Source organism: Elephas maximus, chromosome 4 (assembly GCF_024166365.1).
Source record: "Elephas maximus indicus isolate mEleMax1 chromosome 4, mEleMax1 primary haplotype, whole genome shotgun sequence".
Lineage (NCBI taxonomy): Eukaryota > Metazoa > Chordata > Mammalia > Proboscidea > Elephantidae > Elephas > Elephas maximus.
This window is the reverse complement of record NC_064822.1, coordinates 25,034,807-25,061,408: the sequence shown is the minus strand read 5'-3', so window position 1 is coordinate 25,061,408 and position 26,602 is coordinate 25,034,807. Positions and strand designations below refer to the sequence as shown.

General features: G+C 45.2%; 1 non-coding gene across 1 annotated transcript; it reads right to left on the bottom strand.

Moving 5' to 3' along the window:
* Positions 1-22,280: 22,280 nt before the first annotated feature.
* LOC126076626 (U6 spliceosomal RNA) lies at positions 22,281-22,387 on the bottom strand. The gene has a single exon (XR_007517553.1). It is a non-coding gene; the product is annotated as a U6 spliceosomal RNA (small nuclear RNA).
* Positions 22,388-26,602: the final 4,215 nt, after the last annotated feature.

Below are 26,602 nucleotides of genomic sequence, written 5' to 3'. Positions count from 1 at the left end.
TAAAATGTGAACTGTTGGGTGGTCTGTAATTTGGCCCTAAAACAACTTTTCCTGGGTTGTCATGGCCTGTTTTTATCTGTACCGTATGATTTTATTTCACAAGAACGTCATGTATTTGGACTGTAATAAACAAAACAGACTCTACCTAAGTAATCCTGAAAAATCTTTTCAAATACACTTATCTGCATGCAGTCTTGGTTCTTACCTGTTACTCACAGCCGCCCCTTCCCAGATCTGGGCTCTTCCGAAAAGTACTAGCAGGCTGTAGTTTTCACAACGGCAATAATCTGCTCCAAGTCTCTGCTAGGAATGGCTGCAGTGGTCTTTTCTCAGGAAAGACTGAGTGGGGAAGAGGTCAGTGACGCTGCTATAGTTGGCTAATCATTGGAGTCATCTGGTAGAACTAAATGAGGGCTGAGCAGTCTGGAGGTCTCTGTGAGGTCGTCCTTCCCTCTTTTAATGCAAATAAAAGTAGGTGTATGTGTGTGTGTGTATATATATATATATGATATATACCTTCTTATATATAGTATATATATACACACATAGATACACATGTGGATCACACATACATAACTATACTTATACAGTAAAACCTGTGAAAGCCGGAACCTGTGTAAGGCAGAAACCTGTCAGAGATGGAAAACTAAAATATTTTCCACTATTATGAGCAATAGGAAAATGGTAAGACTGCACCCTGTCAAAGGCAGAAAACCTGCGAGACCCAGAAAAACAAGGCCGTCCCATTAAGTTCTAGCTCTCACAGATTTTACTGTATTGTTCATATATATATAAACTGTTTTGACTTCCTCCTCAATTTTGTTGACACCATCTAAAGACTTCTTTTATTCAAAAGAATAAAATTTTAATCTTATTCCTCAGGGGAAAAAATTATTGCACCTTATTGCACTCAGCTGGCAACCAGAAGGTTGGTGGTTCAAACCCACTAGTTCCTTACTCTGGAGCAGTTCCACTCTGTCTCATGTGGAGTCGCCATGAGTTGGGATCAGCTTGAAGACACAAGACAACAACCACATGTATATGTCAAGCAAACCAAAATATGATACTCTGCTGCTTTGTTTTACTCTAAATTGTCATATCTTGCTGAAGCCATCCTGAATTTATTTGAAGTTATCACTATTTATGCTTCTAAGCTTAATTTCTAGGTTCCAACCTGTGTATCTAGCTTCTGGGGTTAAAGAGAAAAGTAGCTTTAAAAATTTAAGCCACTTTAAAAATTTGATTTTTACATTTGTGTATTCTGAGATAAAGAAGACAGCCTTTAATCAGAAATACCTTTTCCAGAGGTTTTGAATTCCATGCTAATTATTGTTTTAATTGCATCTGTTTACCATACATACACAACTCTTTGTTATTATTTGTGGCTGGAAAAAAAGTTCTCATATTTTCTGTTTGTCATTTTTCCCTCCTATGAGTAACACTTGGTGTTTATAGTTTGGGATTTACACAATTAAAATTTCGGATTTGGACCACTTGTTCCAAAGCTGACATGAGAAATTGCATATGAAATCAATATGTATCTCTTGATGTACAAAAGAAGAAACAAATGATGGTAATGTGGCTAATTGCCTCTCTGAAGAAAAACTCTGAATGACCGAACACCAAATATGAGCATTATCATCCTCAGTCTTATGTTTCTCCAAAGCACAGAAAACTCCTCCCCAAAGAGGCAACCAGCCGCTGATTGGCTCTTCAGGATTCTTGTCCATGTTGTTCATGACTATTTGGATTTCTTTTTTAAAAGCCTTAAAAGTTGTATCTACTCTCTGAGATTCTGGTTTCCTGACTAGAATTACAGGTTGAGGTTTTGGTGCCCATGGAAATTCTAAGTGGAACTTTTTTTGTTCCGTTGTACTGTTGGTGAAGGGCCGCCACGCATAGGTCAAGTGTTTTAAACTCAAATGATTCTGAAACGAGGGCTCTAACCACTTTCTGCAGCAACAAAGTGATTTATTCTGGCAACAGCCTGGTTTGGGGCTTCTGCAGGAAAATGGTGAAGCAGATCACCGTTGAAACTGCTGCTTCCCAGCTCTCCGCAGCCGGGACTGATGGAAGATAACATTAACCCACCGTTTCCTCCTGTGACCCCCAGGGATTATGTCTGTGTGTTTTGGCTATTTTTTTTGTTTGTTTGTTTAAAATGATTAAATAATCTACAATTAAGTGTCAGGTTAGCATCTCTTGGAAAGGAGCCAGCGCAGCAGAATTCTCTCTATAAATATTTGAGGTTAGAGAAACACTCCTGATTTTCTAAGGTCTTTTTGTAAGCAATTGCTTCAGTGTTTGGGACCATTATTCTGCCAGGGAGACGGTGGGGGAGAGAATGTGTTTCTTAGGCTGAGCCCATGGCAGGCCTGGGCAATTTTGGCATTTCTGTTTTGTTTTTAACTGTAGAGTCTGTACATCCGTCTGCGGGAGGAGCGTTGCTACTCAGGACAGGATTTAAGAGACACATTCCAAATGACCTTTGACAGTTTGCATGGTGGGAGGTCCTTCAACAGCAGTGTGGGATGGTCCACTGTGGGACCCACCAAGCTCAGGGGGAGATGATAAAATAGTGTTAAAGGAAGAATGGTCTCAGCCTGTATATTTTAAGAAAAGGAGGGGTTAGTTAAGACTGTAATTCAGATCGAGGTTATTTGAAAAAGTTGATTGTGGTCTACCCACCTGTCCCTGGAAGCTGTCCTTGGGTGGCTCCTCAACAGTGTGGGGATAGCAGGCAGAGTGCCTGCAGATTCCTGGTTTGACTTAGGAGCCCCTGGCACAGTTGTGTGTACTGATACAGCAGAGGACAGGGTGGTCCTCGTTCTGTGGCCTCAGCTAAGTGACTGAGACATGAACCTGAAGGCAAGTCCAGCTTTTCGAGCCTAGAGTCCCAATGCCTTGACTGGGAGTGAGGAGGACACGCTCACCCTAACATAACCCCCATCCCCACAGGGAAGCCAGGCTCCACTGGGCCTTGCAGTCAAGCCAAATCAGCAGCACTACTCTCTCCTGCCTCCCTTCACCCCTACCCCACAGCCAGAGCCAAGATGTGTAACGTTCACTGTTCTGGAGCAAGGAGGAGACAAAAGCAAGTTCAAGCTGAGAAGCATATGGCAGAAATTAGAAATGAAAACCATATGTCCCAGGGAGAAAAGCAGTAACCTACAGATCATAAAAATCAATGAAGTACTCTCCACCTGGGTCAGCTAAAATTCTAGCCATCACATTCCCGTAAGAAAAAAACGGCATCTCAAAAAAATAAAAATAAGGCCTTGTAACCCCACAGAAACTGTATCAGCTCATTTCCCTGGGTGCCATTCATACATAAGGCGGGTGCAGAGGGGACCAGGAAAGACACAAGTGGCAACGAATGGCCGGTCGCCAGGCATGCAGCACAGGCCACCTGGTGATGAGAGGTGAGGGTGGGTGACGAATAATGAGCACTGGGAAGTGGAAGCAGAGGGAAGCAGTGGATAAAACAACAGCCAAGCAAAGATGAATGTCTTCAAGGCACTCTGTATTCTCTGCACAATGTAAATACTTGGTTGCTATTTCAGGGTGGCCAGCCTGCTCAGTAACACACATGTTCCAAATAAAGATTTTGCATGAAAGTTCCTACGTCCGTTGTCTTTAGCTGCGGAAGCAAGAGCTGCTCTGTTAATTTTAAAGGCTGGTCCCAGGAAAGCCACACCCCCAGGCTCTGAGGAGAGCAGCTCTGATGGGAGAGGTGCTGGGAGGGGGTTCATGCACCTTGAGTCTCCACCGGGTACTTCCGAGAGTTAACACGCCTGTGTGTGATTCCCTGAAAGCCTGGCTGACATGGCCGAAAGAGGACCAGAGTCATTTTGGAGACCGGCACTAACCACATGGCCTTGTACATGGCTTTTATTTTCTTTCTTATGGTTTGAAAAAAGAATGAAGCATATCTGAAAGCCTCTGGCACCTGGTGAGTGTTCAGCACATGTGAAATGAATCCACACCTGTACATGAGGAGGAAACACTTGTGGCAGCTTGTAGGTCATTGGTCTTCCTTTAGAGGTTTATTACCACGTTTCCGGTATTGCAGTGCTGGAAGCTGGTGCAGAGGCTCTGCACCCGTCATGCTTTCAAACTTGTTATTTTTCTAGTCATACCACAAGGGTGGTGGTGGTTCAGTGGTAGAATCCTTGCCTTCCATGCAGGAGGCCCAGGTTCGAGTCCCAGACAATGCACCTCACGTGCAGCCATCACTCCCCTGGCAGTGGAGGCTTGTGTTGCTAGGATGCCGAACAGGTTTCAGCAGAGCTTCCGGGCTAAGACGGACTAGGAAGAAAGGCCTGGCCATCTACTTCCAAACATCAGCCAATGTAAACCATATAGATCACAAGGGAACATTACCCAATTTGAAACAGATCACGAGGGTGACACAGGACCAGGCAGTGTTACGCTCCATTGTACGTGAGGTTGCTGTGAGTTGGGGCTGACTCGAGGGCAGCTAACAACAACAAATAGACCAATAAACTTACAGGTTGTTGCTTCTGGGTTATGAAAAACTTAGCCCTTCTTTGTAAGCTAGGCTTCTTTCTCTCACTAGCTTTTGCGAGCTGTTTTCCTTGTTTTGTACTCATCTCTGCGTGTGTGGCTTTCTTGGAAGGCTGAAATTTCAGATCACATTAAGAGGTGGGTTTTAAAGTAAGGACTCTTCCCAGTTGCTTGATGATTGAATCCACATTTAAAATATAACTCCAAAAGAGCTTACGTGACCAAATTGATGCTATAAGACTAAATACACCAGCCTGGGAATCGGGAGACCCAATTCTGACCCAATTCACTGGGCCTGGCTCTGCCATTAACTAGCTGTGACCTTGGCCACATCCCCGACCCTCCCTGGAACACTTCCCTCTGTACAGCAGACAAGGGGGAAGGAACGAAATTAGCTGGTTTCTTCCAACTCTGAGATTATATGACCATTTTTTTGGCAAAAGTGCAATTCCATAGGGTCTTTGGCCCTGCCAGGGGAATCCAAGAGAGAGAAATAACTTGAAAACCACAGATGGCTGTGCCTGAGACTGAGGACCAAGTCATTCCTGGGGTAGGGAGCCCTGCCTCTTTCACCAGGGTGGTCCACCACCCCCCCCCCCATTCCAATAACCAATCATGGTTCTTTTTTTTTTCATGTCTATGGACCAGCCCGGAGACTGACAATATTGACTTCTCCCTGGATATTTTCGTCCATTAGGGTAGGGCACTTGGGTGTCTATGGCCTGGCGGTCAGCCTGAGCATTAATCTACAGTGGCCTACATAGACCACTTTTCTCACGGTTTGGCTACTTGGGTTCCTTTTAAAGGCACTTAAGTTCAGAGACATTTGCGTTCCACCAGCTAAATCAGCCCTTCTGCTCGCACCCCACACATGGATCTTTCCTCGGGTGGCCAGCTCACATTTCACCGGCTGCAAAAGCTCTCAGTCACTCCATTGCACAGCATTTTGAAGACAACTGCACAGAAAACCGTAACACCAGCGCTCACAGGCCCAGTGGGCCGCTCGCCTCATTTCAGCTGGTGAGCCCAGGTCTTCTTTCAGTTAAAGGAAGTTTGTTCCGGATCATGCAGACTTCAGTTGCTGTTCCTTCCCTTGGCTAACCCTCTCTGCCCTGTGCTTCCTTCTGCCCCAAGTGTGGCTGTTTTTACCTAGCCACCAGGGTATTCCTAAGGGTATGATAGCAGGGTTGGCTTGTGTGGAAACAAGCCCAAAAGTGCATTTACCTAGAATTTTTTTCTCAGTACTTAAAATGTTTAACAAGGGGAAGACAAGGAAACTAATGTAGAGTCCCTACTGTGTGCCAGGTATGGTATGTGCCTTAATTAATTTAATGCATGCCATTTTACAGAAGATGAAACTGAGGCACAGAGAGGCTAAACAGTTGTTCGAGGCACACAGCTAGCAGCACAGCAGGGATTCCAGCCTATTTCTATCAACTCCAAAGCCCATGCTGCCCATCTTGGCTTGCAGCATCCCAGGAGGATGAGAGAATGAGCCTCCAGTTAATACTAAATATATTTGTTAGGATTGGGTTCACCTGCATATATGGTAAGAAAATTGGAAACACCTGTGGCTTAAGCAGGATGGAAGCTTATTTACCCCTCACTTAAAAGGAGTCGAGGCAGGCAATCGAACAGGGGCTAGGATGGTAGCTCCATGGCAGTTGTGGACTCCTGTATCTTTCTGTTCGAGCATCCTTGCATCATAGCTTCCATCCTCAAGGTGACCTCATGTTCCAAAATGGCTGCTGGAGTGCCAGCTATCTTGGACACTTTCCTGGTAGCTGATAGGAGGAAGGTTCTCTTCCCAGACAAGTCAGGTTCCTTTATAGAAGCTTCCAGGAAGTTCTACACTCTTCTGCTTAGATTCCATTGACTACAAGTTAGTGACACGGACAAACTCACCGTAAGAAAGGTTGGGAAAGACAGTCTTTTAACTGGGCACCATTGTGATTCTGAATAAAACCGAAGTTCTGTTACTAATAAGGAGAGTGACAGATATTGACTGGCAGCTAGTGTGTCTGCCACATTAAACTGGCCACAAGCATTAGCCCCAGGGCTGATGGGTGTTCACAGAGCAGCGACACAGTGCAGCTTGTGGGCCTCTCTCTGTGCCTCTGTGGAAAGGTTGTGCGACGGGAACTCAGAGGCAGCGCTGAGGATTTTGTCTCACAAAAGACAAAACAGGCCTCCAAAAAGGAAGTGGAGTTTTAATAGCAGCTTCAATCCAACTAGGGAGCAACCACAAGAACAAAAGAGCCAGCTTTAAGCAACTGCCTTTCCAGTCTGATCTTATGGTCTGTCAAATGGACACTCTAGCTTTCGTGGGAGATGCACCTTCAAGTGACAGAAATGACTTTGCCACTTTGGTGGCCCTTAGTAGTCACAAGGAAGTGTGAGGAGAGCATTGAATGGCAGACAAAGGGGTCTGGAGGCCAAGTTTCTAGGTTCTGGACATGACAGGCCTCGTGGCGAGGTCCTCTGTAAAGATCTCACCACATCTTCCAGCAAGGGCTGTCGCCGTCATGTGTCCCCAGCTGCCTTCAGGGGACAACCTCCCGCTGGATACGACTGGGGTGGAGGGAGGGCTGTGCTGGTGGGCCATGGAAATGGGATAGAGTCAGACCCCAGGAAGGGTTTATGTCGGTGCCTTCTGGCCTGAGATGAACTCTCCAGCCCTGAAAATCTTCCCCTTGACCACAAATGAACCAGAACCGAATGCTGGAGGGCTCTGGGTATCAGGCTGTACTGCTGAATATCCCGCCTTTCTAGGTAGCCATTTTAGCCAATATCAGTTACAGGGAAGTGTTATGAACCCTCTTTCCTGGTTAATGGGATTTTTGTTTATGGAGATTTCTCTATTAATGAAGAAAATACATCCAGAAACACTCTTTTTTTGGCAGAAACTTCATGACTAAAGGAGCTACAAGGAAGCATTTAAAGATGTGGGCGAGGGGGCAGGGGTTGGGTAGAATTGTGGTGGGCAAAGTTCACACAATACAAATTTAGGTTATGTTAATATTCTGGAGGACGCACACTCTGCCTCTCAGGTGGGCCCTCTGTGTGAAGGAGAAGAGTCGGGTTAAAGTGGGGAGTGGCTGCTGAGATGAAACTTTTGCTGAGCACAAAAGGACAGGCTGGGAGGGGGTGAGAACGACCTGACTTCAACAAATCTAGAAAACACGCAAGGAGCCCTGGTGGAGCAATGGTTATGTGCTTGGCTGCTAACCAAAAGGTCGGCGGTTCGAACATACCAGCTCCCAGCTCTATGGGAGAAAAGGCCTGGCGATCTGCTCCTGTAAAGGTGACAGCCTAGAAAACCCTGTGGGGCAGTTCTACTCTGTCATATAGGGTGGCGATGAGTCACAATAGACCGACAGCACACAACAACAGGAGATGTGCCATTATTTGTTCCATTCTGAAAAAGATAGAAAATGCTGTTGATTGAATTATGACTTGACTTCAGTTATAAGGAGCACTCCAATTCCAGAGAGATTAAAAATGTGAAAAAGAAATGTGCCATATGGTTGGTGAAATTTGACAACTCACGTTCCTTCACTCAAGTATGCACGGGGTCCGCGTACTCCCCTCCGCCTGTGAGGTGCCCGCTCTGCTGGTTCTGGAATGAGGGCGTGAAGAGCCTTAGGACCGTCCTCCAGGGGCCCAAGTAGCAGGGATGCCAGGGCTGTGGCTGTCAAACCTGGAGGTGCACCCCAACGCTGAAACTTGTTAAAAGAGAAAATGATTTAGTGGGTCTGCAGAAACCTTGGTTTTAACTAGTACATCACATGCTTTTAATACAAGCAGTCCGCATAGAGCACTCCAGGGAACACACCTGTAGTGCTCAGCCACAGTGTTTCAATGGACACCCAGCTCTTCTCTCAGCCCTTCATCCCTGCCAGCGCCTGCACATGTGGGCCCTCCTGCCGGACCGGCCTTTCCCTCCTTCTCACCTGGCAGGCCTCACCTGAAGCCTCTGGGTCCTGCAGCAGCCTGCCCTGACCACGTAGGCTCATGTCTCTGTGGCATGCTCTCGGAGCACTTTCTGCTTCTCCTTCCTGGCACTATGACAACTATAAAACCAGTTGCCATCGAGCCAACCCTGACTCATGGTAACTCCATGTGTGTCAGAGTAGAACCATGCTTCACAGAGTTTTCAATGGCTGGGTTTTCAGAAGTAGATCTTCAGGGCTTCCTTCCGAGGTGCATCTGGGTGGACTTGAACCTCCAACCTTTCAGTAAGCAGCTGACCATGTTAACCATTTGCACCACCTAGGGACTCCAGTAACAACAGTAATTAAGTGTCATTAAGTGCTGGATGTTGCTGTCTCTTCCTTCCAAAGGCGAGCTTCACGAGGGCTTGGATTGTGTCTGCCTCTTGAACCACAGGGCCTAACCCAGGTTCTGACACATAGCAGGCTATCAATAAATGTTTGTTTTGAAGCAAGAACACAAATGCTCAGGTGTTAGAAAAGGAAAGCAGAGTATACTAGATACTTTATTTCATTTTGGTTGGGCAAGAAGTTAACACTAGTACAACAGCAACACATTTAGGGCAAATCTATAAGTTTTTTCCATCCGCATTTTAGCAATGATTATCTCTGGAATTGGAATTATGGGCATTTGTTTGTTTTATCCATATTTTCTGTAAGAAACAACTATTGCATGTAAAAAAAAAAAAAAAAAAGGAAAAAATTGAACCAGATCCTGAAGCCCATGGAGAGCAGTTGCCTGGATTGAGGTGGGGACATTGGAATTCCAAACAGGGGAAGGTTGGGGAGCAGGGGGAGACCCAGGGCTGCCTTAGCAAAGCAGAGAGGGTCTAGGACCAGGTGTTCAGGAAGGTGAGCAGAGAAGCAGCTGCCAGCTGGAGGTGAGGAGGGCTGCCCGCCTAGCCTTACCTGCCCACTGTGGCTGCTCTTCCCTCAAACACAGTCTGGGCTCGGCCCACATTATCTTGACAGATGGGACCTGTGGGGATTTGCCAAAGGGAAGATCCCATTGCTGGAGAAAGCCAGGACAGCTCAAGGAGCCTCTTCCAACCCACTCACTCTCAAAAGGTCCAGTGAAGGTTTACCCTCAATTCTGACCTTATATATAAGGTCAGCAGAAGGTGACTTCAGGGGTCCCTATTCCTATTTGCTAATCCCGCAATTCTTTTAATATGGGGCAATGCCTTTATTACAATTAGAGATTAAAATTCAATGCTGGTTGAAGTAACTCTTGACTGAAACTCACACTGAAATCTAACCACTCAATGAACCTGTGTAAATCATTACTATAAGATTATTTTCAGTTTTAGCAGAAGAGAGGAGTCTTTTTTTTAAAGGCCCCTGAAAGTGACCTAAAGGTTCAGTAGCCAGCCTCCAAAATGGCCCCAATGAGCCTCACTTCCAGATATTCAAACCCTTGTGTAGTCTCCCTCCGCATTAAATAAGGCTGAACTTTGTAGCCACTGTTGTTGTTAGGTGCCATTGAGTCAGTTCTGACTCATCGCAACCCTATATGACAGAGTAGAACTGCCCCATAGGGTTTCCAAGGAAAAGCTGGTGGATTCAAACTGCTGACCTTTTGGGGAGCAGGCAAGCTCTTAACAGCTGCGCCACCAGAGCTCCCATTGTAACCACTAGAATATTGCAAAATAATGGTGTGGGAATGCTGAGGCTAGACCATAAAAGACATTATAGCTTCTACCTTGTTCCCTTTGAGGGAGACCAGTTGCCTCACACAGTCCACTGGAGAGGTCTACGTGTTGAGGAACCAAGGCCCCCTGCCAACAGCCGGCACCAACTTGACAGCTGTGTGAGTGAACCATCTTGGAAGTGGATCCTCCAGTCTCAGCTGAGCCTTCAAGTGACTTCAGCTGACATCTGGAATGCAACCTCACAGGAGATCTCACAACCATCAAGCTAAGCTACTTACAAACTTCCAACCCAAAGAAACTGTGTGAAAAGATAAATGTTTATTTTTTAAAACCACTAAGTTGGGGGGGGGGGCAATTTGTTATGCACAAGTAGAAAACTTAATCAGAAGGTTTGACCTCGAACCTAAGACAGGAAGTTAGAAAGCGAAAGGAAACGTGAGGTTTTTTTTGTTTTTTGGGGGGGAGGAAAGGAAAAAATACAAGACTGGGAACGAAGGGAAGGATTCATTTTGATAGCTTCATAATTTTGCCATAAGATCTGCTCTTTTTGCCTTCAACTTTGGAAGTTATAAGGAGAGTTATTTCTGCCTTGGGAAGCTCTATGTGCCTAAGCTTAGACAGAGTGCTGTGTTTGAGTCATGCCAATATTGTGGCACACAGTTTATACCAATATTTAAAAATCACTCCTTATTACAAAGGTTTTTACTCTCAGGAGATTCCCCATCAGAGCTGTAACTATTCAGATCCATCCCACATATATAAGGTTGCACCATGAAAAAAAAATAAGCTAAACTTTGCAGAATTTTTTTTTTAATTACAGTGTTGTTGTTGTGGTTTGTTAGCTACATCAAGTAGGCCCAAACTCATGGTGACCACATGTACAATGGAACAAAACCCTACCTGAACCTGCTATCCTCATAATCGGTTACAGTTGGGACCCTTGTGATCCATAGGGTTTTCGTTGGCCGAATTTCAAAATTAGGTCGCCAGGCCTTTCTTCCTGGTATGTCTTAGTCTGGAAGTTCTGCTGAAACCTGTCCAGCATTTTCTTGGTTATCCAGGGCTGCTGTAACAGAAATACTATAAGTGGATGGCTTTAACAAAGAGAAATTTATTTTCTCACAGTCTAGCAGGCTACAAGTCCAAATTTAGGGCATCAGCTCCAGGGGAAGTCTCTCTCTCTGTTGGCTCTGGAGGAAGGTCCTTGTCATCAATCTTCCCTTGGTCTGGGAGATTCTCAAGGCAGGAACCTCTAGTCCAAAGGATGCGCTCTGCTCCTGGTGTTTCTTTCTTGGTGGTATAAGTTCCCCCTGTCTCTCTGCTCACTTCTCTCTTTTATATCTCAAAAGAGATTGGATTAAGACATTACCTATCATATCTCATCAATATAACTGCTGCTAATCCCTCTCATTAACATCATAGTGATAGGACTTACAACACATAGGAAAATCACATCAGATGACAAAATGGTGGACAATCACGCAATACTGGGACTGAAAGCCCAGCCAAATTGATACAAATATTTTTTGGGGACATAATTCAATCCATGACAAGCATCATAGCAACACACAAACCTCCACCAACAGACGGGTGGTGGTTGCGCGTGAGGTTCATGAGAATCTAACCTGGGTCTCCGGCACAAAAGGTGAAAATCCTACTACTGAACCACGAGTACTAATTTTGGGGGCCTCCAATGGATGGCACTGACGAAGAGTTTCATGTTCTCTTGATCCGGAGAATTTTAAAACCATAGAACCACTGCATTAATCCTCGCATCTCCATACTATGGAAAGAGAACACATTGGTGAAATAAAATGTGGTTGCCCAGGGCAGGTTTCTTAAATGTGCCTTGGTCATGAATATCTAAGAATCTCTGCTGGGCCACCAGCTTCTAGAACTGGGCACTGGGATCAGAATCGAGGTCCCACAGACAGAGTAGCCATCTCTACTAGCTACCTTACAAGAACTTTGATTTCCTGCCAAGGTGGAGAAAACTCAGCCCTAGGAAATTATATCATCCCTTGAGCCTTTACCAAATTCGCCTACATTATTTTGTTCATTTTTGAGTGATTTTTATGAAAAGTCATAATTGATCGTTTTTCTGAAGCATACATGCAAAGCCTTCAGTTTGAAGCTGCTGCATAGCAATAAGTCACTCAACGGGGAGTTAGCCCAGCCGACTACCTGGCATCTCTGTCTCCTTATAGCTCTTTTGTAGCTACCCATTAATTTGTTCAAATGTACATTAGAGTCTGAAGAGGGGTGATTGTTCGGATGACTGTTGAACAAGTTTTTATTCTCTACCCCCCAAGTCCCCGCAACACACGTACTGAGGGTAGAATAGACAACCTTGCCCACTGATTTTGGCTTTGACCGTGTGGCTTGCTTTGGACAATGGTATGCTAGCAAAGACTTGAAATGTGCTCATGTGGTTGGCTTTGCTCTCTTGTGCTTCTCCCATTGCCACGAGAAGAACATGCCCTAGGCAACTTCTCATTTCAGAAGGAGTGACACACACAAGACAGTCACTCCAGCCAGCCTAAAGACCCATGGCTTGAAGTAGGGTTGCCACACTGAACCACAGGGTATGAGTGAGAAACAAGCACTTACTGTGGCCTGTCCTCAAAGTGCTTGTGCTGTTTGTTATACAGCATTACAGTGCAATAGCTGCCGACTGAGACATGAGTTCATGGGGAAAATTGTATGCTCTTGTTAAACTCTCACCTTCCATGCAAGACACATGGGTTTGATTCCCGGCCAATGCACCTCTCACACAGACACCACACATCTATCGGTAGAGGCTTGCACGATGCTGTGATGCTGAACAGGTTTCAGAGGAGATTCCACACTAAGACACACTAGGAAGAAACGCTTGGAGATCTACTTCCAAAAATCAGCCAGTTAAAACCCTATGGATCACAATGGATGGACTTGCAACTGATTGTGAGGAGGGCGCAGTACTACACAGTGTTTGGTTCTGTTGTGTATGAGGTCAACTGTACGGCAGCTAACAACAACGTAATAGCCATGAATTTTATGATTTGCAAATGCCTCATGTCAGGGCCTTTAGGAATAGCTGGAATCTCCTGGAGAGGGCATGTGCTCAAGGGTTGTGCCGCTCCCCTCTCCCACCCTGTGCCTACGCTGAAGGCTTAGCGCCAGCTCCATCCGGACCCATTCTTGGCAAGTCTTACCATCCCCACCCCCAGCTTATACCTGAGGGTCAAACTGAACTCAGACTTTCCTCCTATGTTTCAAAGGTCAAAAATCATTAGAGCCTTCCTCTGCATTTTGTAAATGCAGACATTCTCTAAAATCCTAACGCGAGGGGCTGCTTTGTTCCTTAGTGTGCACTGATTTCTCCTGAAATACACTCCATTTCCAAAGGGAAGTTGACATGAGAGAGAATAGGAAGTATATTTGGGATTTGTGGAATCCAAGTGGAAAATCCAAACCAATGTCAACACGTGTCATTAGCCATTGGGATCAAAGGCTTTAGGGATGACTGTCTAGCAAACGGTGTACAAAAGCCAGCATCAGGGAAAACATCCTTCATCACAGGGCAGAGCTTTCTGAAGGTGAACAGTGGCCCACACAGCTCACTGACTCATGGGAATGTTTTCATGCAGGGACCTTGCTGTGTGGGTGAAACAGTCCTCTGAGGTAAACCATGCTTTTTTTTTATTATTTTATTTTGTTTATTTTGTTGTTGGGAATCCACACAGCAAAACATACACCAATTCAACAGTATCTACATGTACAATTCAGTGACATTGATTCCATTCTTCCAGTTGTGTCAAATAACCCATTCTTAAGATTTTTTTTTTTAAGAGCAGAGAAAACACTGAGCTCTGTTCTGCCACTTTCCCAGGACAGAGACTGGGGGGCCACCTTGTGCATCCTGAGCAGAGCCGGCAGCCTGTCGATGTTTAAACACTAGAGGGCAGCATGTGTCCATGCCAAGAAAAGAGCTGGTTTTGAGCACTCCACATTCTGGGCAGGTTATGGCAATCGCTTGCAGTTTTTCTTGCAAACAGAGGCCACAGACTTGGTTACCTGTAGGTCTAGGCTGAGGTACTTTGCTGCAATGTGCTGGGGGAGAAAGGTTTTTAAGGGGTTCTGCTCCTGGTCCCCTATTTTATTTGTGGACATGTGTAGGTAACTCATGTCTTTGCTGAATGCATAAAAAAATATATATATATATATATACAGGATGAGTGGGAGCTCTGTCACTTACTGTGTGACTTGGGCGTGTCACCCATAAAGAGGGTTGTTGTGAGGATTCAGAATTCAATAAGACAGAGCACGTGAAGAAGTCTTAGCATAGGCCTGGCGTGTGATAAGTGTTCAATCAAAGCTAATAAGCCACTATATTGGTGGGCTGGAAAAGGGGCCCATGATGAGCATAACCCCAGGAGGACACAGTGTAGGAACAGCCCCCAGGCTGTCTTGAGCTTGGCCACCCTCGTTGCATAGAAAAAGCCCTCAGGTATGGATCCTGCTCAGGGCAGAGCAGCAGTGCCTGAATAGATGTGAGAGTCAACAGCTCATCCCCCCATGCCTCCCAGGCCTCTCACCCCCCACGCACCCTACAGGCCTCTCACCCCCACATGCCCTCCAGGCCTGCTCACCCCCCACCCCCACATCCTCTAGGCCTCTCACCCCCACAGGCCCTCCAGGCCTCTCACCCCACAGGGCCTCCAGGCCTGCTTACCACCCAAAGGCCTGTTCACCCCCCACACGCCCTCCAGGCCTCTCACCCCCACACGCCCTCCAGGCTTTTCACCCGCACAGGCCCTCCAGGCCTGCTCACTCCCCACGGGACCTCCAGGCTCACTGCCCGCTCCCCCACAGGCCCTCCAGGCCTCTCACCCCCAAGGCCCTCCAAAGCTGCTCACCACCCACCCCACATGCCCTCCAGGCCTCTCACCCCCACATGTCCTCCAAGCCTGCTCACACACACACACCCTCCAGTTCTGCTCACCACCCAAATGCAATCTAAGTGGAAAATCCAACCAAATGGCAACACTCGTCATCAGCCATTGGGATCAGAGGCTTTTGGGATGCCCCCCAGGTGCTGAAGGAAACTTGAAGCAGTGCAGGTAACATGTCCTGTGGCTCCTGCTGTCTGGGAACTCCCTCAGTGACCCCATCACACCCACGCTGGTACATCTGGAGCAGGCTATAGAGGGATTCTGATGACCCAAAACAAAGCCTAGTTCTTCAGAACATGTATTACTGTTTTCAAGTGAGCTCAGCCCGGGAAGCTTCAGAAGTTTCTCATGGCTGGGCTGGCTGAATGTTCATGGGCGTCAAGATTTTCAGATTATAGCAGGCATGGAGGCTTGAGTGGCATTCGAGAGCATCTTGCCAGGGTTTGGAAGAAATAACACAGAGCCTTGAGTCTAGATTTCTCAGTGGTAGACACGGAGGTTCACCACAGAGCTGGGTAGCCTTGTTGCTGTTAGGTGCCCTTGAATCAGTTCCCACTTATAGCAGCCCTATGTACAACAGAACGAAACACTGCCCAGTCCTGCACCATCCTCACGATTGTGTTATGCTTGAGCCTGTTGTAGCAGCCGCTGCGTCAATCCATTTCATTGAGGGTCTTCCTCTTTTTCGCTGACCCTGTATTTTACCACGCATGATGTCCTTCTCCGGGAACTGATCCCTCCCGACAACATGTCCAAAGCGTGTGAGACATAGTCTTGCCATCCTTGCTTCTAAGGAGCACTCTGGTTGTACTTAGGCAAACTCTTTAACATGTCCATGCCTCAGACTTCTTAACTGTAGAAAGGACATGAGGATATAGTTTTTGCCCTTTATCTCCTCAAAGGAAAATTATCAGGATAAGTAAAATAAGAATACCCTATATATACATTGTACTTACACTTTACTTTTGTGGGGAGACAGTTCTCCATGGATCCCTCGCCTTTCTGGGCATCTTGCTAACAGAAGAACTGACTGACTTTGTTCCAACTAGCTATTCAAGGATGTTTCTGTAGCAAAGAGCCTTGGAAGACTAAGACAGTGTCTCCCTCCAGAGAAAAGAGCAGGTTTGTTTCCTGAGTCCCTGGGTGGTTCGAATGGTTAACACGCTTGACCTCTAGCCAAAAGGTTGGAGGGTCAAGGCCACCCAGAGGCACCCCAGAAGAAAGGGCTGGCATTCTACTTCTGAAAATTCAGCCACTGAAAATCCTGTGGAGCACAGTTCTACTCTGACATTCATGGGGCCACAGGGGAAGAGCAGGAGTCAACTCTACGGCAGCTCGTGGTGATGGATAATAAAGATAGTGCCTCCCCCGGAGCAAAGGAGGAGCCCTGGTTATAACAGTGGTTAAAGCTATCAACTGCTAACAGAAAGGTCAGTGGTTCAAACTCACCAGCAGCTCCGTGGGAGGAAGATGTGGCAGTCTGCTTCCATAGAGATTTACAGCCCTGGAAACCCTATGAGTTGTAATCAACTCAACGGCAGCGGGTTCTGGAGCAAAGGGCAGGCAGGCTTACTACCTGTTATAAAAGATTTGAGTTTCCTAAGCAGGGGTTCTCCCCTGTACCCCACAGTGTACACAGGCATCATCTGGCCCTCTTCACATCACCCTGTGGAAACTGGGGTTAGGGATCGGGTGCAAAAATATGCTGATACTGTGAATAAAGCCTTTATTCTCTGATCCAAGTGTCTCGTGTCTTGTGCCACATCCATGAAACTGTAGCACACTACCTTGTTAGCTTGCAAGTAGGTGAAAATCTCCACTCCTTTACAGTTCGTGGCAGCTTTCAGCCATGTTTCCTGATCCAGTTTTTACAACAAACCTGTGAGCTGAGCATGGCAGATTTTTTTTTTTCTTCCCATTTTGCAGATGACATAACAGAGGCTCAGGAAGTTTGGGAACATTTCCAAGGTCAGCTAGTACCATGGCAGAGGAGATACTTAAGTCTAGAAAATAAATGCTATATAATTAAAATCAATATTTTCTCCAAACTTCTTCCCCAACCCGCAAGGGTTTACTAGGATTCATGTGGGCTTTTAAAATTATTAGTTTTCAATTTCCCCAAGAGACAAAGAAGTAAAGGGTGAGTTTGTTCTATTACCTTCTTCCACCCCTCCTCTTAGACAGTTGCCTTTGAGTTGACTCCAATTCATGGTGACCTTATACACAACAGAACAAAGCTGAGTGGCCCTGCGCCATTCTCACATTCACCAGCATGTTTGAGTCCATCATTTTGGCTACTGCGCTGGTCCATCTCACCAATGGTCTCTGTCGCCCTCGCTGGCCCTCTATGTCACCAAACACGATGTCATCCTTTAGCAATTGGTCCCTCCTGATGATGTGTTTAAAGCAAACGAGTCAGACAATGTTCTATTGTGATCCATAGGTTTTTATTGACTAATTTTAGGAAGTAGGTCACCAGGCCTTTCTTTCTAGCCTGTCTTTGTCTGGAAGCTATTGTAGGGTAGTATATTAGACTCGATGCCCTCATTCTCTGCTGTCCAATGCAGCAGCCACCGGCCACATGTGGCTACTGAGCCCTTGAAAACTGGTCTGTTCCAAGTATAAAATACATACAGCTGGATTTAAAGATTTCATACCAAAAATAGGAATGTAAACTATCCCAATCATTTTATACTACCTAATGAAATGATAATATTTTGGTTACGTTGGGTTAAATAGACTATTCTTAAAATTAATTTCACCTGTTTCTCTTTGAAAACGTTTTAAATGGAGCTACTGTAGAATTTATAATTACAAGTGTGGCTTGCATTTATGGTTCACATATTTCTACTGGACAGCGTTGCTCTACCAACCATTTCATGTTACAGAAAAAGAGAAGCCATCCGGTGGCTTATCTGATATCACAAATCTAGTCAGTGCCAGAGTGGGATCTAAAGCAGTGACTCTCCCATGCCCAGCTCTTGAGAGCATTTCAGTGAAGCTTAGTCATGAAGGAAGAGACGTTTCCGTTTTCTTCATTTCTGCCCCACTAAAGGACCTTTTTTTTTTTTTTTTTTTTTAAAGGACCAGCACAACGCCTGGAGCACACAGTAGGTGCTCCATAAAAAAACAAAAGGTTGTAAAATCTATTAATCCTTTCGCCTGTGGTCTCTGAATGCAACGCCCTACAAAGCCTTTGCAATGTTGCCCCCAGCTGACGGGTTGGTGGAAGTGCTCAGGGAAGTCCTTCCGAAGCCAGCTTGGGTGCGCATGTTGTGTGAGTCTCGTGTGCACGCGTGTTGTGTGCGTGTGTGATTGGTGGTGTGTGTGCACAAGACCCAGGCTTACTTTAACACTCCAAAGTGATAGTATTCCTTAGCTTAACTCTATTCTCCCCATCCCTGTTGCATCAGATGCTGAGTCCACACATCCTTAAGTAATTGTGGGAAATTGTTGGATGCTTTTTTCTTATCTAGTGGTTTTTAGACTCCGAGTGACCCCATGTGACAGAGTAGAGTTGCCCCCATAGGGTTTTTGGGAGTAATCTTTGTGGAAGCAGATTGCCAGATCTGTCTCTTGCAGAGCCATTGGGTGAGTTCGAACTGCCAATCTTTCAGTTAACAGCCAAGTGCTTAACTCTTGCACTACTAGGGCTGCTTATTGCGGGAAGAGTCCGCTGTTTACATGGGGGTCCCCAAGCCCCATGAAGGTCTTGTTGCAGTGTTGGGTCTTCTTTCTTTAACATAAAAAAATTTTCCTCAACAGTACACTAATGTCTCTGGGGGCCTCGAGAAGTCTCCAGCGGGAAGTTCTGGCTCCAGCCTGTGCTGGTGTGCAGATGTTCCCTGCTCCACACGAAACAGCTTGCGTTCGCGCTCTGGACGTCCTGCTTGGGCACGGAGGCAATGAGTGATTGAAGGCAGCTGTTGGACAGTTGGATTTGCCAGGCGGCGGGGGGAGCCCAGGGCTCCAGCATGAAGCCCCACTTTGTGCCAGACAAGAAAGAAATGAGAAATGTGTGTTTAATGATCAAGCTTCCTGGAGAGCCCAAAAACGTGGTACAAAATGTTCACGTGCTGAAAACACGTGTAAAACACTGACCGAATGGTGCTTACCTCCAGCATGAAGGCTCAGGGCCCCACCCGGAGGACGATACCTGGAGAATGCAGGTGGGAACCCCAGTTTTTCTGATGGCTTTGGGTCACTAACCTGTTTTTTTATTCCAACATGCATTTAATCAAATATTTAAAACCTCTGAAATAACTGAATGTTTTCCTTTCAGAAATAAAAATAATCAGTGTTAGATTGGCAAATATAAGAAATATATGCGGTGAAACCTGTGAGAGCCGGAACTAGACGAGACTGTCTTGTTTTTCCGGGTCTTGCCAGTTTTCCACCTTTGGCAGGGTGCAGCTTGCCACTTTTCTATCAGTGGAAAATATTTGAGTTTTCCTTCTCTGACAAGTTTCTGCCTTACACAGTTTCCAGCTTTTGCAGGTTTCACTGTGCTTTCTATATGTTGTTGTTGTTAACTGTCGTTGAGCTGGCTCTGACTCATGGCAACCCTCTGTACAACGAGTGAAACATTACCTGGTCCTGTGTCATCCCCACAATCGTTGGTATGCTTGAGTCCACTGTTGCGGTCACTGTATATTTTGGTGACTTCCAACCTACGGGGCGCATCTTCCAGCGCCATATCAGATAATATTCTGTTGTGACCCATAAGGTTTCATTGGCTAATTTTCAGAAGTAGATCACCAGGCCTTTCTTTCTAGTCTGTCTTAGCCCAGAAGCTTAGCTGAAACCTGTCCGTCATGGGTCACCCTGCTGGTATTTGAAATATCGATGGCATAGCTTCCAGCATCATAGCAACACGCAGGCCATGACAGTACAGCAAACTGACAGTTGGGTGGTGGTTTTATAACATAATTCAGGTAAATTCTTAATTCCTATTCACTTCAGAAAAATGAAATACTGCTCATCTTCTGCATTATTAAAAATGCTACGAAGTAATGTGAAATATAATACTAAAACTGGAGAAAGACACCCTGCTACCATGATTCTTCTTAAATGCATGCTTTCTTTTTATGTATCTTGCAACTAGATCTCATAAGTATAAATATCTGTCATGATAAAATTTTTCATTGCTTTCAAAATGATAGAAAATACAGGATTGCCATTTCAAAGCTTTAGCACTAGAACCAGCAACCTATGTTTCCAGAAAGATTAGTCAGAAGGATTCTTAATTTTGATAAGTGTCTTATGTGCCTGGTGTGGCCATAACACAAATACCACAAGTGGGTCACTTCAAAAAACAGGAATTTATTGTCTCATAGTTCTGGAGGCTGGAAGTCCCAATCAGGGCATCTACTCTAGGGGAGGCTCCTTCCTTGTGAGTAGCCCCAGGAGTTTCTTGGTTTGTGTGGTAGTTCCTCAAAAGACTAAAAATGTAACTATTATATATGACCCAGCAATTCCCCAAGGGACTTGAATATACGCCAAGGGACTTGAAAGCAGCAACACGAACAGACTTGTGTACACCAGTGTTCATGGCAGCACTATTTACAATTGCTGAAAAGGTGGAAACAGCCTAAATGTCCCTCAGTGGATGAACAGATAAAATATGGTACATACATACAAGAGAATGCTATTTAGCCAGAAAGACAAATGAAGTTTTGATTCTTGCTACAGCATGGATGGAGCTTGAAGGCATTATGATGAGTGAAATAAGTCAGTCACAAAAGGACAGGTATTATATGACCTCACTTATATAAAAAGACAAGAACAAGGCAAACGTACAGAGGCCAAAGTTTATTAGCGGTTACGGCGGGGGGGAGGGAGGAGGAGAGGGGGCTATTGTTTATGGAACACTGAGTTCCAGTTTACAGTGATGGAAAACTTGCATTGATTAAGGGTAGGGTTGCACAGCCAATTAATGAAATAGATGTCAATAAGTTGTGCACCTGTAAAAGTTGAACTGGCAAATGTTTGTGATAGATACATTTACAACGACAGTAATTTCTGTTTTTTTTAAGCCACCCAATTTTGTTACAGCAGTCATAGAAAACTAATACAGCCAAACTCTTCCCAAATCTTGGCTTGTGCTGAGTGTCATATGATGGATGCATCTGTCATTTAACTGTCCTCTAGGTGCTGCCAACAGCAGGCGGCAGGACTTTGCGAGGATGGTAGATAGGTTGACTGACATCTTACTTCACCTGGGCATCAGGGAGTCTTGGCTGTAGGTTGAACCAGGATCAACTTTCCCCACAGAAATACAAGCCCCAAGGCCAACCCAAGCAACCCTCAGCTTCTCTTTGGACTTTTAGGTTCTGTTCCCTCCTTCTCTCTGCCTTCTGATCTGCCTTCTGCCTTTTCCACAGTCTTCTTCCCTTGGCTAACTCATCCCCAAGGCTGCTCAGGAGGTAAGTAAGGGGAGGGACTCACTTCTGTTCCCTTATCCAGCCCTGCCCAGACACAGGCTTCAGTACTGTGCTTAGGTGCCTAGACCAAAAAAAAAGGAGAAGCTCTTTTTTTTTTTTTTTTTAATTTTCCAGTAGTCCTTTTCAGAAGAAAGATTTACTTCTTGAGAATTTTGAACTTGAATTCCTAGTTTGGCACACTGCTGGTATCCTCCCCAGACCTGTTATCTCCTTCTTCCTTGGTACATGAGCACACAGGTGAAGTCTGCCTCTCCCAGCTTTCCTTGTGGCTCACCAATGGAATTTGAACAGGAGTGCTGCTTCTACCTTGCTTGCTCAGGAAGGAATTTGCTGCCCTGGTCTCTCTCTCTCTCTCTCTCCTTCCAGTGACATTCTCCTGACCTGGCTTCAGCCATGTAGCCAGGCCAACACCTTAGGAGGTAGTGGAGTCACAAGACAGAAGACAGCTGCGTTCTTGCCAGTAAGTGGCAAAGCTCCGATTTGGTTCACAGAGCCAGTTCCCCAATGTAGAGTCTGTCTCATGAGAGAGAAATAAACGTCTGTCTTCTGAAAAGCACCATATTTTTGGTTTCTTTGTTACAGCAGCTTCGCTTGTACCCTAGCATGCTAATTTGCCATGTAAGTTTCACGGACCCTATCCTCTATACTTTTTTTTTAAATAATATTTTATTGTAATTTCGGTGAAAGTTTACACAGCAAATTTGGTTCCCATTTGACAATTTCTGCACAAATAGAAATATGGAACACTTCATGAATTTGCATGTCATCCTTGAGCAGGGGCCATGCTACTCTTCTCTGTATCGTTCCAATTTTAGTATCTGTGCTGCCGAAGCCAGCATTCTATCAATCTTTCTTATAATCCCAGGAGAGACAGAAGGCAATTTCAGTGATGTAGCGTACGACTTGGAGATTAGGGTCTCAAGTTACAGCGTAAGGTGAAAACCGTAGATAGTTAGGGCTACTTTTTTTTTTTTTTTTAAAGTCCTTTCTTAAAAAGAAAGTCTCTGTGTTAGGAGCATTTCTCAAGAAGCCCGATGTGAGCCACTTTTTCATCCACCCCACATAAGTGTTTGGACTGCATTCACAAGCCATGCAGCCGAAGAAATGTCTTTGACTCCTGCTCAGTTTGGCAAGAGGCTCACAACATGAGAAAGTCTTGGGTCCTGAGACACATGGAGCAAATAGCAGCATCTTATGTTCAGCTCACTCTAGGCCAGTGGTTCTCATTTGGGAGAAATTTTGCCTCCCAGGGGACACTTGGCAAGGTCTGGAGGCAGTTGTGGTTGTCATAACTGGGTTGGGGGTGCTGCTGGCATCTAGTGGGTAGAGACAGAGATGCTGCTAAATGTCCTACAATGCACAAGACAGCCCCTCACGACAAAGGATTATTTGGCCCAAAATGCCCATAGTTTTGAGGCGAGAGACCCTGCTCTGTAGCGTCAACTTATTAAGAGGAACGGCAGGGTAAATCCTTGAGCGTGCACTTCCCAGAAACCATTCCCTTCTTGCACATGCTTATTTTAGTTTGAATAAATTAAATATGCTGTTCTTGCTGTTCGTTTGAACCAAAGAGGTTAATGTTGGCAAAATCGTGGATCTTTGGCAATTCCTTCATGTCTTAATGTTTTAGAGAGCAAAGATTCCCTATTTGGGGGATTATTCAATTCCTGGCCAGCTCAGGAGGTTTCCTCTTTAACGACCATCCATGCTTTACCTTGCCGAAGCTTTTCCTTTCCAAGTGGCGGGGGCTCCTCCTCTCCTGTCAAAAGAATGCTCCGCCGATCTGTTGCTTTCCTGGTCAGGGATACTTTCCACAATAGCCAATCTCAAAGGCTCTCTTCTTCATTTCATCTTGTAATGCTTCAAGAAACATCACCTCATGCCAGCTTCAAAAATAAATAAATACAAAGCAAAACCCCAAACCTCAAACCCATTGCTATAGAGTCAATTCTGACTCATGGTGACCCATATGCTGCAGAGTAGAACTTCTCCGTAGGGTTTTTTTTTTTTTTTTGGCTGTAATCTTTGTGAAAGACAGGGATGGGGTAGAGGGTAGGACTGGCCCTTAGGGCCTATGCTATTATTAATTTATCACAAGTTATTCAAAAAAGATTAGCTCCGTCTAGAAAGTCTGGGTCTTGGAGGTTTTAAAAGCCTTTGCAAGCAATATCTCATTCAAGTGGATTTTTCCAATTTTTAGATAAGGAAATTGAGAAGATACAAGATTTGACTAAAATTACTCTGCATTAATGGCTGATGGGATCTACCCTCATTTCTTCCTCATGCTTCTGCCTCCATTGCATTAACCTACTGTTTGTGTGTCCTTTTCATTCCACGGGGTTTGGACTGTGTCTTAGGCTAGGTTTTCTAGAGAAGCAAAACCAGTGAAGCATTTATATAAACATAAAAACAGAGAGAGATTTGTTTTAAGGAAATGGCTCAGACATTATGGAGGCTGGCAGGTCCCAAATCCGTGGGTCGGACAGCAGGTTGGAGGTTTATTCTGATTCACATGGTTGCAGGGGTTGATGCATCCAAAATCTGTAGGTCAGGTGGCAGGCTGAAGTCTTCCCATGCCCCAAGAACCAGAGATCAGAGGATGAGATGAGTGCAGGATTGAGAGAGAGAGCACGAGCTTTGCCAGAATGTCCATGTGCATATTGGATGCAGGCCATATGCCCAAAGAAACGGCTATTCCAGCTCATTGGCTGGTCACATCAGATCACAAAATGGACGATGATTACATAATGTCTGCCAAACCACTGAGAATCATGGCTTAGCCACGTTGATACGTAACAGTGACCGTTACAAGCCACCAATGCTCTGTGAGGGGCCAGCAGTACTTAAGGTTTCCAGGCTGAGCTTGGTGCTCTTTTCTCTTCTCTTGCTACAAGTGCCCTGTGTTTAATGCCAACGCTTCTCACCCGACATCAGACCCTAGCACCATTGAGGCCCTTGCTACTCCAAGTATGGTCCAGGCACCAGCAACATTGATGTCACTTGGGACATTGAGAATCTTGTTAGAGATCCAGAATCTCAGACCCCACTCCAGACCTGATGGAGCTGCATTTTGACTTGCTTGTGGGTTCCATGCCATCTCTGCCAGAGTTTGGCCAGGATTTCTGGACGTGCCAACCCTTCACAGCTACCTACATCACCTCTAGCAGATTTAGCCACTTGTGTAGACCAACATCGTTGGTGAGTTACAACAGGACTCTTGAGATTTTCCAGCCAAGAACAAAGCCAGCAAGCACTGGAGAGAACAGGTATATCATTTGATGCTTTTCGGGTTTTTTGTTTGTTTTTCTTTTTTAGTGGTTCTCAAAGTGTGGTTGTGGTCTCTGGACCTGTAGCATCAGCAACACTGGGAACTTGTTAAAAACACAAGTTCTCAGACCCCAGACCAGCCCCACTGAATCAGAAGCTCTGCACGTGGGGCCCAGCGATCTGCATTTTAACAAGCAATTCTTCTTCCCACCTCATGGCTAATCAGAAGTGGCTTTGTGTAGAATGCCTCTCATTTAGAAAGGCAGACCATTTCAGGTGAAGTCACCAGCTTTCTTAAAGTGTATGACAATTGATATATTGATTCCCATCTGCCCCCATGGGCTTATTGATTTTATAAAGCAAAATAAAAGACATGAACAACTACTGAATGCCATCTCAAGCAGGCCGACTGCAGAGGGCATTTCAGACCATTGAATCTGAGAGGCCAAGAAGCAATATCAACCCATTATATGAGCCTGTCCCCCTTTGCCACTTACGGCCTAAGTAGGAAGGCAACCTATCCTCCAAGTAATTACAGACCCTGCTTACTCAGGCAGCCCTCACCCCATGTGATGGGAAATTGGTCATCGAGCTGAGAAGAAATATCGAGAAGCAGATCCAATTTTTCTGTGCAAAAAGATTTTCGTTTCAAAACTGCACTTCTGTCCAATTAACCAAAAGCATCATTTTTGTAAGTCAGAGATGGGTGATGAATGAGAGTTCAAAAAGTGGTTTAGATCTTAAGTTATACAAAATAGTGCAAAAGTTCAATGTAAATGTATTTCAAAAGCTTATTTTTCTCCTTGGTACTCATTCATTTTCGTTAGTAACAGGGAGAGATTGTCAGGCCCTTGAAATCTGCAGGGATAATTAAGGCCCCTTTTTGCAGACAGAAATATCCTGGGTCCTGGGTTCCTGGAGGAGACAAACAGCAACAGCATTAACAAAAGGAAAGGACAGGGGGCACTATATCCTCTGTGAAGCCTGAGAGACCACCCTGATGCCTCCTTCCAACTCACATTCAGGGCCATTAAATCACTGAGTTCTATCTCTGGGCCCTCCCAGCCCTTCTTACCCCACACCTCTTCTTCCATCCCCTGGCAAGTTCCTACTCATCCTTCAAGTCAGTTTAAATGTTTCCTCAGAGAGAAATTCCACAATGGCCCAGACTAAATCCCTTTGTATGGCTTCCCTCTAGACCTAGTCCTTCCCCTTCCTAATACAGAGAATGCTACAATGTCTGTAATTTACTTCAAAATACTGCAGTAGAGACCTTGAGAAATTGTGCCAGCCCGGTCGCTGAAGAAAGACATCATGCTTGATAAAGCGGAAGGTCAGTGAAAAAAAGGGAGACCCTCCGTTAGATGGACTCACACAGTGGCTGCAACAATGGGCTCAAACATAGCAATGATTGTGAGGATGGCACGAGACTGGACGATGTTTTCTTCTGTTGTCCATACGCTCAGTATGAGTAGAAGCCAAATGTATAGCACCTACAACAAAACTTAAGGGTCTCTGCTTAAGCAGGTACAATCGGCTAACACATCAGGAAGGCCGGGGTCCAAAGGTAGCTGCTACAAGTGCTTCCGTTATCTGTTCTTGATCGGCTCTCTACAATTTGCTAATTAGTATACAGATACTAGAATCAAGGTTTCAAATGGTGAAAACAATGGATTCTTGACCAGGATGTTGAATGTTAGCTATAAGTTCTCATCAGTGAAATTAAAGGAGTTCAAGATATGTGGATTGGCTTAAATATTTTAGAAATCCTCCTCACCCTTGTATAA